This window comes from Camelus dromedarius, chromosome 12 (assembly GCF_036321535.1).
Source record: "Camelus dromedarius isolate mCamDro1 chromosome 12, mCamDro1.pat, whole genome shotgun sequence".
Lineage (NCBI taxonomy): Eukaryota > Metazoa > Chordata > Mammalia > Artiodactyla > Camelidae > Camelus > Camelus dromedarius.
The window spans coordinates 36,057,214-36,074,088 of NC_087447.1; the positions used below are offsets into that span (position 1 = coordinate 36,057,214).

General features: G+C 38.6%; 1 protein-coding gene across 1 annotated transcript in view; it reads left to right on the forward strand.

Moving 5' to 3' along the window:
* Positions 1-4,402: 4,402 nt before the first annotated feature.
* The window catches only part of PIK3C2A (phosphatidylinositol-4-phosphate 3-kinase catalytic subunit type 2 alpha), an 88,850-nt gene continuing 76,377 nt past the window's right edge, over positions 4,403-16,875 (forward strand). The window contains exon 1 of the mRNA XM_010977220.3: positions 4,403-4,535. The gene's annotated coding sequence lies outside the window, so the exon portion shown is untranslated. The remainder of the gene's footprint in view (positions 4,536-16,875) is intronic.

Here is a 16,875-nt window from a genome sequence, read left to right on the forward strand (position 1 = left end):
TAATTTATTGTTTAAACCACTCAGTTTGTAGTACTTTGTTATAGCAGCCCTAGCAAACTAATACAATGATGCTTCAATAAATATCTGTCATCTTTCAACCAATGGCATTTTACCTCCTTGTTAGTTTCTTCAACTGAATCAGTGATATTCCCTAAGTCCTCATCTTGTCATGGAATGGCCAACAGCAGATCCCTGAACACATGAAGTTCTTGCACACCTCTGTATCTTTGCGCATATCCTTTTCTTTGCCTAGAATGCCCTTCTTCCTGAGATGCTCTTGAAAAACTCTGATAGAACCACTTCAAGTGCTGCTTCCTCTGTGAAGCCTTCTGTGGTAGTCAGCCTCTGGGATGGCCTCCAATGACCCCCCACTTCCTAGTATTCAGGCCTTTGTGTATTCTTCATCTTTGTGTATCCCCTCCCCTTTACCACGGTACTTACTGATTCCTAATGAATAGAGTATGGCAGAAGTGATGGGACATCTCTTCTGAGATTAGGTTACAAAAAGACTGTGGCTTCTGTCCATGAGTGCTTGCTCTCACATACTCTTGATCTCTCTTGCTTTTTCTTGGTCACTCATACTGGGGGAAGCTAGCTATCCTGTTGTGAGGCAGCCCTGTGGAGAGGCCTGTGTTTCAAGAGATCAAGACCTTCTAACAACCACATGAGTGAAAACGGAAGTGGATCTTTCCTCATTTAAACCTTTAGTTGAGACTGGCAGCAGACAGCTTGACTGCAACCTCATGAGAAAAGTCTTGAAGCAAAATTACCCACCTAAGCCAGGCCTGGACTCCTGACTAAAGAAACTGTGAAATAACAAATTTTTGTTGCTGTAACTGCTAAGTTTTGGGGTAATTTGATATGCAGCAATAGATAACTAATATATCTTCCCTCTTCCCCTCTTCTCTTCCTTGAGCTTCCAAAGTTACTTAGACGTATCTGTAGTAATACTCTTAGCATACTACATCATACTTGTTTCTAAGTCCCTTTCCCCTACTTGACTATCTCCAAGGACAGGAACCCAGGCCCAGTTAGCTTTATATTTACTGTGTCTTATACAAAGTTCAAGCTACCATCATTACTTCCCTACATTGTTGCAATAACCTCCAAACTGGGCTGCCCAAATCCCCTCTAGCTTCCTTCTACTCCATTCTCTACCCAGCCCTAAGAAACTTTTAAAACTGCAACTTGAGTCATTTGAGAGCTTAAAATCCTTTTCCTCATCAGTAGAATAAAGACCTAAATTTTTAATACAGCCCTCCAGGCCTGGCATTATCTGCCTGCCTCATCACCACATCCAAAGCTACTTCCCCTTTGTTCCCAGCACAACAGCAACACTGGCCTTTCAGTTCCTCAGTTGAACCATTCTCCTTCCTCCCTCACTGTCTTTGCTCACACTGTTCCCTCTGGCTGAGATGCTTTTCCCCTCCTCCTCCCTTAATTTCTTTCCCTTTTTTTTTTCTTCAATTTCCACTTATCATATAGATTTCAGCTCATTGTCACTTCCTGAAGGAAGGCCTTTCTGCCTTCCATTCTAAATCAAAGAATCCTGTAGTTCTCCTTCACACCACTTATCACAATTGAGACTGAGTGATTGTTTAATTAGGTGTTTTATATTTGTCTCCCCTGTTGGCTTCTAAGCTCTGTGAGGGCAGGGACATCTCATCTTGTTCACTGTTGTATCCCTAGCACAGACGATAGTACCTGCCATAATGGAAAAAATACTTTTATTACTTGATACTTTTTTCCCCCTTTTTTTGCTAAATGAAACAGAGGATAAACATTTCCTATTCCTTCTACAAAGTTCACATCATTTCTTCATTTATGCATTTAATGTTCTGAGTGTGATTCCTCTATGACAGTGTTATCTATCTTAGGTAATGATCTCTGAGAGGTAGAGACCAGCTTTTAAGTTGTCTGGTATAGGACCTTGTAGAGTTCTACTGGGGTGGGGATATAGCTTTGGGAAAGGACAGAGAGGAATAGGTTCACTTATTAATGGCCTTTCATAGCAACTTTATTGCTGTTAAAATCTTCCTGGCCTGTTCAGGGCAGTGTGAAATTAAAAGAGCATGAGCCATGTAGTCAGACCCAGCTTTGGATTCCAACTGTACTATTTAGTAGCTGTGTGACTCTGGGCAAATTACTTAAGTTCTCTGTTCCTCAAATTCCTCAGCTATAAAATGAAGATATCATAATGGCACCATTTTATAAGGTTGTTGGAGGCATTCTTGTAGATCCCTCCCCATGACTTGTAAAACACTAAGAGCAGGGCTTCCCAAATGCTCAACAAATGTCAGCCACTATTTTTACCTGTGGTAAAATAAAGTTACCCATTTCTCATTTGGTACTGGAAGAAGTTTGGGAATATTTGTGGTACTGTGAAGTTCTCTGTGGGAGGTTAGGATTGGAACACTTAAAAATATAATGCCTCCTCCTCAATTATTTTCTCTACCTTTAAAACAATATTGAAGCCAGTGGGAGAAGGTAAAGAGGAGAAATGGCTACCAGCTGTGTTCTGTTTGATTCCAAATAACAGCAGCACCATTTTGCACTTTCTCCTAGAAGTTGGTGTTTCTATTGTTCGCACACGCATCTTCATATACCCACTGCCAGACAGATGACACATGCTAAGCGAAGGCTACTAGTTCAGATTCTTGACACCTGTCAATTTGTGAATGCTGGGTTTTGTTTGTTTGTTTGTTTGTTTGTTTGTTTTTGGGGGAATCCGGAGAACCATCAAGCTCCCTTTCTTCCTCTTCTTATTGGGACCTTTCTGGTGGATCAGAGCCTACAGAATATTGGCCATTCAAGAGCTGTAATAAAATAGTGAAGTCCAAACTGCAACAAGGAACTCACTCATGCAAGGGCCCTCTGCTGCTGGGACCCAGAGGACATATTTCTCCTAAGAAAAATGTAAGAAAGATACAAAAAAGTCAAACAGATAATTTTCCCTGAAGACACAGTGTTCTCTCAAGTCCCCTTCCTTCTTTTCTGAAGGCACACTCAGTTCTGCACCAGAAGCTAGGAAACCAGTCTAAGACAATGGTGTCTCCCCTCCCCTTTTAATCTTATGAAAGAGCTGCCAATTCTAGAAATTCCTCCTTTGATCAGAAGATAAAGCAGAACAATGGTGTAGCACTAAGCAGATTCCTAAGGGACATTCTTCTAGGGTGTGTAAAGCCTCACTGGAAGTGTGTACATGGTGGGGGTGGGGAGGTTGGTGGGAAAGCTAGGAGTAGGAAGGGTGGGTGGACAAGAGTTGGTAGCCACAGCCGCAAGGAATATACGGTTGCTTCTAGACTTCGTAGAGTAGCAACTCCACGCAGTCTCATTTCCTGAAAGGTGTAGGTACATTTATTGCAGTGTTTAGAGGGCTTCATCCACTTCACATCCTCCCTCCCCCCCCCAAAAAAAGAAAAAGAAAAATTAGGCTCCCCTCCCCCGACTATTTGTTGGAGATAAGCTTCTGCTTGTCTTACAGCTTTCTCACAATTTTTTTTTTAAACTAAGAACTCTTGTCCAAACTAGTCTATCTCATTAGATTGCGAGCCTCTGGAAGGAGCTGTTCTCTTACTGTTTAAGGGACTATCTGTAGTAAAATGTTGTGGATTGGAGGGATTGTATCGTGCCCACAGCTTCACCATCTGTAAAAAGACATAATTCTCCTACCTGTTTAATACGGTCATGTAATTTTTAAATTTAACATTTGAGGGCTAAACGCTTTACAAGCATAATCTAATTCAATTCTCACGAGGAAGCTATTACAGAGATTGTATGTGAAGATATTTTGTAATGTAGAATAGAGCCATCTGGCTGAGTTATTACTCAGCTATCTTCCTCACCTGGCTGTTACGAGAATTAAATGAGACACTGATGTGAAAGCACTTTACACAATCCACGTGATGGGCGGGCGGCTAATCACGCATCCCGCAGCACCTGATCCACTGCGAGGACTCAGTAAACGCGGGTAGGAGTGACCGATTTTATACCTTGCCTGTTCCTTTCAGTCTTCCAATCACAAACTTATCTCCGCCCGGCCTGGGGCGAAAACCACGAATCTGGGAGCTGCAGCCCGGATGGAGGCGAGTGCAGAGTCCCAGGAGAGGGCACGGGAACAATAGAGCAGTTCGGTGGTTGGTGGGACTTCGGACGCCAGGCGGGAGAGGTGGCCGGCTGGGGTCCCCGGAGGCCCCCTCCCCAGGTCTGGGGCAGCACGGAGAGAAGTCCAGAGCCAGCTAAGAATTCTTCTGGGAAAGCCGGACTCGGTCCCCGCCTACCCCAGCTAGAGCCTGAAGAGACGCGCCCAAGCCCCGCCCCCTACCTCAGGTAGGCCGTCTTCGCCAGCCAATTCGCGAGAAGCCTGGGCGGGGAAGGCGGTGCTTCCCGGCCGGAAGTGACGTCTATGCTTGGCTGGCCGCAGAGTCTGCCGAATCTCTCGGCGGCGGCTGAGGCGGCTGCGGGGAAAATGGCTCGGACTGTGGCAGCTGTTGTGACTTGGGTTGTGGTGGCGGCAGAGGCTCAGGCAGCGTGAGGTGAGGAGCGGTGGTAGCGTCAGGGGCCGGAACTAGGACCCTGCGCTGCAAAGGGGGCGAGGGGCCCTAGGGATCCTGGGATGCGAGAGTGTCTTGCCGCGGCCCCTAATCCCCCGAGTGCCCGCTTCTGACCCTCCATCCCGTACTCTTGGCGCTGCCCCCAGTCCGATTCAACCTCCCTCCAGGCCTTGCTTCCATCCAGGCTATTGCAAGCTGCCCCGCCAAAGGTGCCTGCGCCCCCACCAGGACCCTCTTGTCTGGGGCGAGGGGGGAGCGCCTGGGACTTAGTTTTGTCTCAAAGAGGGAGGGGAAGCCACCCCCTTGTTCTCGGGACCCGGCTGAAGCCGCAGTGGCCGGTCCTGTTCTCTTGTTGAATTGTTAAAGAGTCTGGAAAGTGTGTGTGTTGCTCTTCTCAGTTAATGCTCCCCACCGCCCTTTCTTTTCACCTCCTAGTCCCATCTCCGGCTTTGGGGCTAATGATCTTTTTTCTCTCCTCCCGTTCCCCACCCCAGTTTCCTTTTTGCCGCGAATCCACTTGCTTCAGGAAGACAGAATTATTTCACTGTGTATTTAGCGCATCATCTTTCTGGGAGAGCGGTCAGATTAAAAATGTTTGCTTAACTCTTCTTGAGTAACGGCGGAACAATAAATAAAGAAAAAAAGCACATAACTATTTTCCTCACTCAGTGGTTTGGCTTTAAAAACGAGGTTCTCCAGCTGTGGAATTTTTTTCCGGGGGGAGCAGGGATTGAGGAGGGAAATGAGGAAGGAGAAAAGTAAGTCAGGAGTAAAGTCTGGAGATAAAGAACACGGAAGAAAGAGCGTGGTAGTTCTTTCCCTATATTAGCCTGATAGAGGTTCAGTTTGTAATTATATTTTTATCTTAAACAGTGGGTGTTAAATTGAGTGCGAGGAAGGAGGCCTTCCCCTTCGAACAAGATTGCTTATTAAAGAAGTATCCTAAAATTTCTTCAGGTGGGTGTCAGGCAGAAAAGTTCTGCTGGGAAAATTGTGTATTACTTTGGAGCAGCAAAGGCACAGATTACAAGAGATGCAGAAAAAAGAAAGCTATTCTTAGAAGAGTGGTGAAGATGTAGTGTAAAAAGTGGCGGAGGCTGTAGGGAGGTCCAGAAACACTGATTCCAGGAGAGACTTTGTAACCTTTGCCTCCTTGGCTTGTGGTTAAGTCTGCACAGAAGACACCTCTTAGCAGTTCTGCCAGAGTTGGGGGTTGATGCTTTTACTCATAGTAGCACATTAGACCGAAGGGCCTTAGTTGAGGTTTATACAGTGGAAGATAACTGCTTGTTTACTATTGAGTACGGTAAAGCATTATGACTAAATTATTTAACTCAAGCTTAATTCAGGAGTGATTTTATATAGGAACAAAGCACATATAGAGCTGCTTCAGGTAATTTTGCCTAAATTAATAGATTCTAAAACAAGTTTTTCTTATGAAAATCTCTGTTGCGATTTGTTTCATATACATGTTGCTTGCAGTTTTTCTTGGGAAGCAATATATTTTATTGTCATTCATAGGTTTCACAACTTTTTGTTTCGTGGAATATAAAAGTTCACGTGCTTGTATTTTAGGAATTCAATACTATGTAATTACCTATATATTAAGCTTATGATTCTTTTTTTTCTCCCTTCTGCCATAAATGATTCTAAAATTTTCAATTAATTGAAGATTGCTGCATAATTCCAATGTCCAGGAATCCTTCTTTAATCTAGCTCAGTGTTTTTGCACTTAGTAAGCACATTGAATAAATGAACTTATACCTAACCAAGAGTGTTCAATTTCCCAAGAGTTCAGAGTTCTTATCAGCATCAGACCAAACTTTTCAGAGCAGCAGTGCAAAGCACTTTTTTTTTAAAATGCTCTGTAACTTGTGTTGCTTTGATAAAATAAGTTATCCATTTTATTGTATTTGACACATTCCAAAAGGAATTTAAGGCAGGTAAATGATAAAGGTGAATGTTTTAGTGCAATTCATTTACATAGTACAGTGACTTGATTTGTTAATTGTACCTGAGTAAGGCTTAGAGTTGACCCTAAGAAAGATCTTGTTGCTTTCAGAGGGCCTGCAAGGGTGCCTGATACTGCAGTGGTTCCAGGGATAGAAAAGTGAATGAGATGGTGCTTGTCCTCAAGAAGTTCTCTAGTCCATCTGGGGAGACAGACACAAATTGTAACAGTATGGTAATATGGGTATATAAGGGGGGTGGATCCAAAGTACTAAATAGGATGTGATCATCTGGGCTGGAAGATGAAGAGGGAGTGAATGCATCTGATGAGGACAGTGAAGCTCAAACTGAGTCTTAAAGGATGAATTCTTTTATTAATGAGGGTGGGATAGAGGTGATCAGCTTCTAGACTCTGCTATGATACTACCAAGCAATGAGATACTAAGCAAGATGTTTAATATATCTGGTTATCTTGTTTTTTTCCCATTCAAGAGTGGGACAACATCTAAATCATGCTGTCCAGTAGAAATATTAAATGACAGCCACATATATAAGGTATTTTACATTTTCTTGGTAAATCTTTGGAATCTGGTGTGCATTTTACACTTACAGCATGTATTACTTCGGACTAGCCACTTGTCCAGCACCCAGTAGCTGCCTGTGGTTAGTACCTACCATTTTGGACAATGGCAGATCTAGAGTACGAAAATTCTGCTTTTTTATCTTGGATTCCTGCTTGAAAAGAAGAAGCAACTATTATGAGAAATGTATTACTAGTAATTTATAATTTCTAGTCATTTTGATAGTATTCACAAATGATGCTCTTCTGATTGGAGTTATGGTCATACCTGGAAACAATATTGCTGTAGGATATCTTTCAGGTTGTTCAGAGAGACCACCAGAGGCTTATTTTAGTCATGATAACTGTGACTAACAGTGATAAAGTAAATACTATCCTTATATTTGTATTGATTGTTGGTTATAGAGTTACTCATGCTTCCCTGTCACCCCCCCCCCGACCTTATTCTCTGTGAAGTAAATAGGGCAGGTATTTTTCTTGTTTTCTTGAAGAAGAAATTGAGGCCCAGTGAAATTGTGATTTGTTTAGCATAATATATTAGACGTATTGCTTGAACTTCTAGTGTCTTACAATGCTAAGCCTAGAGAAAAAATGTAAGGGATGTTATAGTTTCATTTAAAATAGATGAGAGTTAATTAGGCAAGAATTTTTATTTGTGAGTAGAGTTTAGATCTTAAACTTATTGTAGAAAGAAGGTGATGAGGTGTCAAGGACAGGTAATTCAGTGTACAGGAAACAACTTGTGGAAACTTAGGTAAGGGAAAATAAAGTATAGCTTTAAGGAAGGTTTGCAAGTCTTATTTAAAAAGATAAAGACAAGACAGAAGTCAAGTAGGAAATGAGAATAAAAAGACATCTGCAATAAAGAATTTGAGGGCAGTGGTCAAAACTTTTATATTATTTGAATGATTCAGGAAGTCTTAGCAAATGCTATGAACTTGTGTCATGAGTAGTGTGGAAAACATGGTTAAGAGTACAGAAAAAGAGGTTGTTAGCTATAAATGAGTAGTAGAGTAATATTAGCTCCTGTTGTGAAATGAGCAGAAATTTGATAAGGAATTTTACTATGAGGAGAGAAAAGAATAGACAGTGTTCATAAAGGAAAATTGGTTAAAAAATTTGCAGAATGGAAAATCCTAATTAAAACAGGTCATTTAAAATTTTTTTCCCTATAAAGACTGAAATTGGCAGTTTACCTTCAGAAAATGCCAATAGAAGCAGGAAGACGTTAAGTATTGTTAAAGTTCTACTGTGTAAAGAGAGGAAAAAGCAAAGGTACAGTCCTCTTTGTAGGTAAAAGGGTGGGGAAAATGGGGGGAAACAATAGAAGGAAATCAAAGGTAAGAGGTACTTACCTTCTGGTGAGGTAGGAAAAGAACATGGACATTGATGCAAATATTTTATTTGCAGTTTTGAAAGTTATGCAAAGCATGTATTGTTCCTCCCAGATAAACTGTGAAGGAGATTTAATTACCTGTAAACAAAACCATAGTGGCAGAGTAGCCATAGCCAAATTGATTTATCAGGTCACTTTATGTGTTCATAATGTAATTTATAACTGTTCTAACACCTCTTTTTAGTTTAACGTGTAAGTGTTTTTAGACTACAGTGCTGAGTTGGGAAAAGTGCTCTTTGGCTTCAGGGAATATAGCATGGTTTCATCTGACTAGATCTCATGATGACATTTATCAGACTGGAATTCTGCCTGTATTAAAATGCATGATATGACACTAGCTGTTTAGGATTTTTTTTTTTTTTGAGTCAGGTTTATAGATGTATAATTTACTTTTAGTAAAATGTATCTGTTTTAGGTGTTCAGCACTCTAAATTATGACAACTACTGGCAATGTGTAACTGCCACCACCACAATTAAGATATGGAATAATTACATCCACTCCTGAAAGTGTCCTTATGCCCCTTGTAATCAGTCTTTTCCACTCACCTTCCAGTCTCTAGCAACAACTGATTTTTTCTTTTTTTATTCCTGTAGTTTTGCCTTCCCAGAATGCCACATAAATTGGCATCGTACAGTATATATAGCTTTCTGAGTCTGGCTTTTTTACTTGGCATAATATTTTGAGATTCAATAAGCCCTTAAAAAGCAAGTTAATTTTTAGAATAGTTTTAGTTTACAGAAAAATCGTTAAGATAGTACAGAGAATTCCCATAAACTCTGGACCTGGTTTCTTCTATTATTTTTTTATGTATGTAAACTGTATTTGCTAATTGTCAAAAACACAAGATTCTAGAATTAAGTTTTTTGTGTGGAAATTGTGTGAAGGTTTCTGTGAAGATGATGACCTTCTAGTGACTTTTATTGTAAATTATATATAGCAGAATTTGCCATTTTAACCATTTTTAAGTGAACAATTTAGTGACAGTGTTATGCAACCATCACCATTATTTCCAAAATTTTTCATCACCCCAAATTCTGTACCCTTTAAGCAGTAACTCCCCATTCCCCTTCTTCCCAGGCCCCGGTAATCACTAATCTTCTTTCTGTCTCTATGAGTTTACTTAATTCTAGATATTTTGTATAATTGTAATCATGCAGTATTCATTCTTCTGTGTCTAGTTTTTTTTAACTGTGCACAATGTTTTCATACCTGTTGTAGCACATATCAGAACTTTAGTTCTTTTTATGGCTGAATAATATTCTACTGTATATAATATACTGCATTTTGTATATCCACTTGTTGGACACTTGGATTGTTGCCACATGTTGGCTGCTGTGAATAATGCTGCTGGGAGCATTTTTATAGGTATGTAAGTGCCTGTTTTTAATTCTTTTGGGTATATATCTAGGAGTGGAATTGCTGGGTCATATGGTAATTTTATGTTTAATTTTTTGAGGAAACACCAAAGTGTTTTCCAAAGTGGCTGCACCAATAGCATATGACCCAGCAATTCCACCTGGATATATCCTAGAGAAACAAAACCACTACTTTGAAAAAATACATGCACTCCAGTGTTCATAGCAGCATTATTTACAATTGGCAAGATATGGAAGCAACCTGTGTCCATTGATAGATGAATAGATAAAGAAGATGTGATATATATATATCACACACACACACACACACACACACACACACAATGGAATACTCAGCCATAAAAAGGAAGAAAAATTTTCCTATTTGCAACATCGTAGATGGACTTGGAGAGTATTGTGCTAAGTGAAATATGACAGTCAGACAGAGAAGGACAAATACTATATGATATCACTTATATGTGGAATCTGAAAAATACAGCAACCTAGTGAATGTAACAAAAAAAGACACAGATATAGAGAACAAATTAGGGTTACCAGTGGGGCTAGGGAAGAAGGAGGAACAAATCTGGAGTAGGGATTAAGAGGTACAAACTCTTATGTATAAAAAAGCTACAAGGATATACACAGGGAATATAGCCAATCTAACTATAAATGGAATATAACCTTTAAGAAATTGTGAATCACTATATTGTACACCTGTAACTTATATAGTATTGTACATCAACTATACTTCAGTAAAAAAAAAAGTTTAAAAAAGTGGCTGCACTATTATATTCCCTTTTGCAAAATATGAGTATAAAAGTGTTCTAATTTCTCTACATCTTTGTTACTGCTTTTTATTTTCCTTTTTTAAAATTATAGCCATTCTAGTAGATGTGAAGTGGTATGTCATTGTGGTTTTCATTTTCATTTCCTTAATGAGTAATGATGTTTTCATGTGCTTATTGGCAATAAGCTGCCTTTTTTAATGATAGGAACATGCTGATGGTTGTTCCAACAACTGAACAGAGGTAATATATGTATTTTTTAATGACTGTTATATATGAGGCTTTATATGTATATTATTTTATTTACCCTGACAACACTGTGAAATACCTATGTTTTACAGATGAGAAAACTAAGACAAAGGGAGATTAAGTAGCTTATTTAGGATTACACAGTTAATAAGAGAAAGGTCGGATATTTGAGCTCACGTCTTGTTACTACTTCATTTTTCCCTTTGTTATCACTATTGTTGTACAAAACTATCAATTTCATGCAATTGATGTCATGTGAAAATAAAATTTTGTTAGCTATAGAAACTGATGAAGTTTGAGAGAAGATTTCCAGCCGTATTCATGTCAGGTTTTCATTATTATTCCCTATTTGGGGGTTCTTAGTTGCAATCCAGTTTAATTTTTTTCTGCCTTAAGCCATGTTGAAAATGGAGGCATATACCATAACAGCACAAAAGCTTACTGTTTTTTGTCATGTTGAAATTGGGGTAATGTCAGAGTATTTTTAATGATTCATGTTAAATGAATGAACAGTAAAATAGTCCAAAGTTCAGTAATTATCTTCACAGAGCAGCACTACTGTTGGGATTCTGGGTTAGACTGAAAACTGCTTTGTCAGTAAAATGTGTTTGAACAGGAACCTCTTGCTGTGACAGTATCCCTCCTCTTTGTCCCCCTCTCAAACACATACAGTGATACACATATGTAGATATAGAAAGTTGTTTTGGATGAATGCTTTGGTTGTGATCTCTTAATGTTAAGAATGTTGCTCCTAAAGGATGAAGGTGGTCTAATGACTGCTAGTGCTTACTAGACTACAGTGTAGCCATTGCTTTTTGTCGGAATAGGAAAATTAAGCCCTTTATTAATTGCTTATTGTAGTGGGGCAAAGCACAGTTGTATAAGTGTGGTACAGAGGTTAAGGAATGCGGGAGCCAGGCTAGAATCCATCTTTACAGTTGTGAAGAACCTTGGGAAGGCTCTTATCTTTTTCCGATGACTCTTTTTTTATGCCCAGATCATGGCTCCAATTTCATTTTTTCCCCTTACTTCACTATTAAAAATAGTATCCCCCCAACTAAATTATTCTCTGTCATATTACTGATTTTCCCCCTTTTCATTTACTGTCTAAACTTACCATTTTTGTTTGCTTGTTTAAATCAAACCACTTAACATTTCCGTTGCTGTCATCCTAATTCAAGTCATTACTGATTCTTTCCTAAACCATTTTAGTTATTTATTAATTGGTTTCCATTTTTGTTTTTCTTCTGTCTGTTTTCTGCAGAGCAAATTGAGATCTTTGAACAGTGTAAATCATGGGAAAGAGTTGGTGGATGGGTACAGACTTTTTCCATGTCTGGGATTCCTTGTAATTCTTAATCCAGCACTTTAGACCACTCAGTCATACCTCTACTCCTCCTCAGAATTCTGATCTTTCATGCTAGCCTACATGTGGTTATTGAAAGTCTGACTTACTCCCCCTTATGCCAGGATACAGTGCATTCCTCCTCTTCCTGCTGTGTCAGGCTGAGAGTAGGGATGGGCCTGCTTCTCCTATGAAGGGTTTATCATTTTCTGCAATTTAATTCATTGGATTTTTGTGTCCTCTGCTCTCTGATGTCTTAAAAACTTTTTGTTTTTTAGCTTATTTGACTTGTTTTTCATTGTTGGGGTGAGAATGACAGTCTCTTGCCACTTTGCATATCCTGATAAGAAGAGAAAATCCCTCTATTACTTATCACCTTTGTTTTAAAACAGTAAAGCTTGCAAATGATGAAATATTTACAACTCTACCAAAGTTAAGATAGTGAAAAGTAAATCTGTTTTCCACCGTTGGTTCCTTCCAGTCCTTCACTTTTAGTTCCTTAACCTCTATCACCTCAGTCTCCTAAGGTGTCTCTTCCTTTCCAAGTCAGACCTTCTATCTATGCTTCTGATTCTGTCTTACTCAACTGTACCCAGTATCTGAGCTAGAATTTATCTCCTAATTCTTGTGCCTTTCAGTCTTTGTGCACTGAATCCTTCTGTTCAACCTACCACATATTTAAGGCCTTTTTCATTTTAAACAGCCATTCCTGACACCTCATCCTATCTACCTATCTCTTCTATTCTATCTACCTACTTCTCTTAATTCTCTTCACTGTCAAAGAATATGCTCTTGTTACTTGTAATTCCTTATTACTTCTCTAAATCACTAATAAGGGTTGGAGGGGAGAGGAAATGAGGAGTGACTGCTAATGGGTAGAGTTACTTTGGGGAGTGATGAGAATGTTCTGAAATCTGGTAGTGGTGATGGTCACACAACTCTGAATATATTAAAAACAACTAAATTGTATGCTTTAAGTGGGTGAATTTTATAAGTTAATTATATCTCAAAAAAGTTCTTAAAATGATCACAAATGAGCTCTTAAATCTGGAGTTTTTTGAGTTTTCATCCTATGTCATCTCAGTAGTTTCTAACAATACTGACCAACTCCTTTTTAGGACACTCTATTCTCTTATTTCTCTGATAGCAGTCCTCACACTTTTCTGTTATTTTCCTTTGACCTTTTGTTTTGTGGCCCTCAAGATCTCTTTTTCTCTCTTCATTCTGCATGTTATCCCAGTGCCATATCAACCTCTTTCATGACTTTCAGGTCTTTAGTTTTAAATAGATAACTAAAGATTCATCTCTAGCCAACTTGCTCTGTTATACCCAAGGCCAGTACTTTCAATCAGCAAGCAGACATGAATTGTATTTCCCACAAGTACTTGAAATAGTAATGTGTTTCAGTCTGGCTAAAAAGCTATGTGGCTCTGAAGAACAGTTCTGAAAATATGTACACAGTGTACACATTGATTTTCTTCTCTCAGAGAAAGAAGTTAATGGTTTATTATTTGGCACATTTAAGATGATTTCCAAGAACTTTAAATAAAAATCAGTGCAACAGTAGTGGATTAAAAATGTTGTAGCTCTTAGGTTAAAGTATTCATTTTGAGTATAGTTTTGTGTACTCTTGAACATGTTACAGAATACTGAAGACACTCTACAGTAAAGAACTACTTCCTGCTTATTCCAAGACTGTTCTGGGTGCTGAAGATATAAAAGTGAACTTGACAGATAAATTCTAGCTTCATTAAATTTATAGTCTAGTGGGGAAAGTTAAGCAATAAAATAAGTAAAATACACAGTATATTGGATGGTACTACATTGCTAAGAAGAAAATAAGTTAAGTGCATAGGCAGTGAAGTTAGAGAAAGTTGTGTTGTCAGGGAGGACTTTACTCAGATGTTACCTTCTCAGTGAAGACTTGGAGAGAGTGAGCCATTCAGCTATCCAGGGGAAGAACAGTCCAGACATAGGGAACAGAGAGCAAAGGCTCTGAGTATTTGAGGAACAAGGAGGCTAGTGTGACAGGGCAGAGAGGAGACTTACAGGAGAGAGGAAATAGAGGGACCAGATATTAAAGTGCCTAGTGGACTATTGTAAAGATTTTACTTTTTCTTTGAGTGAAATAGGAGCTGTTGGAAATTCTGAGCAGAGGGGTGAGAAGATCTTTTTCAATGTCCCTCTGGCTGCTGTGCTGATAATAGTTAGAAGGTACAGGATAGAGGGGTAGCGGAGACAGATTGGGAGGATATTTCTCTAATCTAGGCAAGAGGTGATGGTTGCTTGGTCTAGGATGGTAGCAGGAATACAATGAAGAAATGCTCAAATTCAGAAATATTTGAAGGTAGAGCTTGTAAGATTTTATGTACATATCCATAACTATCTCACAGAGCCACCACCAAACATTGCTACCTTCCTGACAAGCTATAATTGAATTAAAATTTTCTAATTTAATTCAAATAAGAAGGAAAATAAATTTACTGGATATACATACAATGGTGAGAATATAGACTCATCTCACTGGAGTATCTTACTATTCATTTTTAAATGTTTTACTTGTATTTTTAAATGCAGTAAATATTTTTTACATAAATGATCATCTTATGTGCTGTGCACAGTAAGTGATTCACAGATGGTAAGAATTTGAGAAGCCATATTTTATACTTTGTTTCTTTTCTTTTACAATCTTACCCTATCCACATATCCCTTAATGAGTTAGGACAGTGTCCTTGATTTAGGCAAATGAAAAGGGACAGTGTAGCTCTTAGAACTTGTATTATTTTTATGGCATCACTAGAAAGTTGAAGTTCTTGTGTTCACATAATTTGCCACACGTGGGTAAGAAAAAAATTCTTAAGACTTATCTCTTGCATAAATACCATACTATATTAGTATGTAGTAGTAGTAATGCAGGTGTTTTTGTTATTTTTCACATACCATGTATAATAATAGATGTGAAAATGTGATATTTAAAATATATGGGGAGTGGATTCTTTTTTATTGTGAAATAACACAGAGAAGTGCCTAAAGCATGTATGATTATTTAATAAGTTATTCCAAAACAAGCACTTGTGTAACCATTTGCTAGGTTAGGAACTAGAACATTGCTGGTATTCCAGAAGTCCCCAGTGAACTTCTCCCTTATCTGTCTGTCTCTTCCTCCCCGTGAGTAACCACTATCCTAACTTTTGATAATCCTTTCCTTTGAAGTTTTTCTGTTATGTAAGCGCTCTTAAACAATATTTAGTTTTACATGTTTTTGAATGGAATCATTGTGTGTATTTTTGTCTCTCCATTTTCTTAACATTATGTTTCTAAGTTTTATTTTTTATAGCTTGAATTTGTTCATTGGCATTGATGTGCAGAATTCCACTGAATGAACTGCAGTATAATAAAAAATAAATATTTAGTCTTTGTCCCCAGTTCCTGTCAAGTTCCTGCAACTCCTACAACCCTTGGAATCTCTAGAGCATTAAGTCTTTTTTTATGCTAGTGAGATGACTACTGTTTGGGATCCCCAGGTAGTTTCTGGATGAGGGCTGGTTGCCAGGAAGACCAAGGCTTGATCATAGAGTTGGAACTTTCAGCCCCACCTCTTGACCTCTGGGGAGGGGAGAGGAGCTAGAGACCGAGCTAATTAGTGGCCAGTGATTTAATCAACCATGTCTATGTAATGAAAGCTCCATAAAAATTCTTAAATGATGGGGTTGAGAAGCTTCCAGGTTAGTGAACACATTGCGGTGCTGGGGATGGTCGTACTTCTAGAGAGGCCGTGGAAACTCCACACATTTCCCCACCCCCAACCTTGCCTTATACATCTCTTTCATTGCTTCTTCCTGATTTGTATACTTTTTATGGTAAACTGGTAATAGTAAGCTGTTTCCCTGTGTTCTGTGACTCTTACTCAAGTTATCAAACCTGAGGTGGGATCCCGGGAACCCAAGATCTTCATATTCTTGTTACTACTTAGTATTGTAAGATTTAATATTTTACCCCCAGGATTACATGTGTGTAGTGGTATCTCACTGAGGTTTTAATATGCATTTGCCTGATAACTAATTAGTTTGAGCTTTTTTTCATATATTTATTGGCCATTGGATTTCATTTTTGTGAAGTTCTTGTCTTTGCCCATTTTTCTTTGATTGTTTTTCTTTTTAATTTGTAGGAGTTATTTACCCAGGATTTGAGTCCTTTGGTTACATGATAAAAATATCTTCCTTCCTGTGGCTTGTTTTTATTGTTCTCTTTGGTGTCTCTTGATGAATAAAAGTTCTGGATTTTACTATAGTCAAATTTATTATTTTCTTCATATGATTAGTGTTTTATATATCTTATTTAAGAAATTTTTCCTTTCTCTGATTCTAAAGACTTTATAGTTCCTTTCACAGTTAGGTGTTTGGCTTGGGCTTGCTTTGAGTTGATTTTTGCTTAAGGAGTGAAGGAGGAGTCCCTCCATTTGTTCTAGCACCATTTATTGAAATGACACTTCTTTCTGTGCTCTGAGATGCCACTTTTGTCTTAAATCAGCTGTCTGTGTAGGTGTGTGTCTATTTCTGGGCTCTTAACATGTTCTCTAGACTTATCTCTTGCATAAATACCATACTATCCTAAGTAAAGTTAGTGTTTTAATAAATTTTTATTGGGTAGAGCAAGTC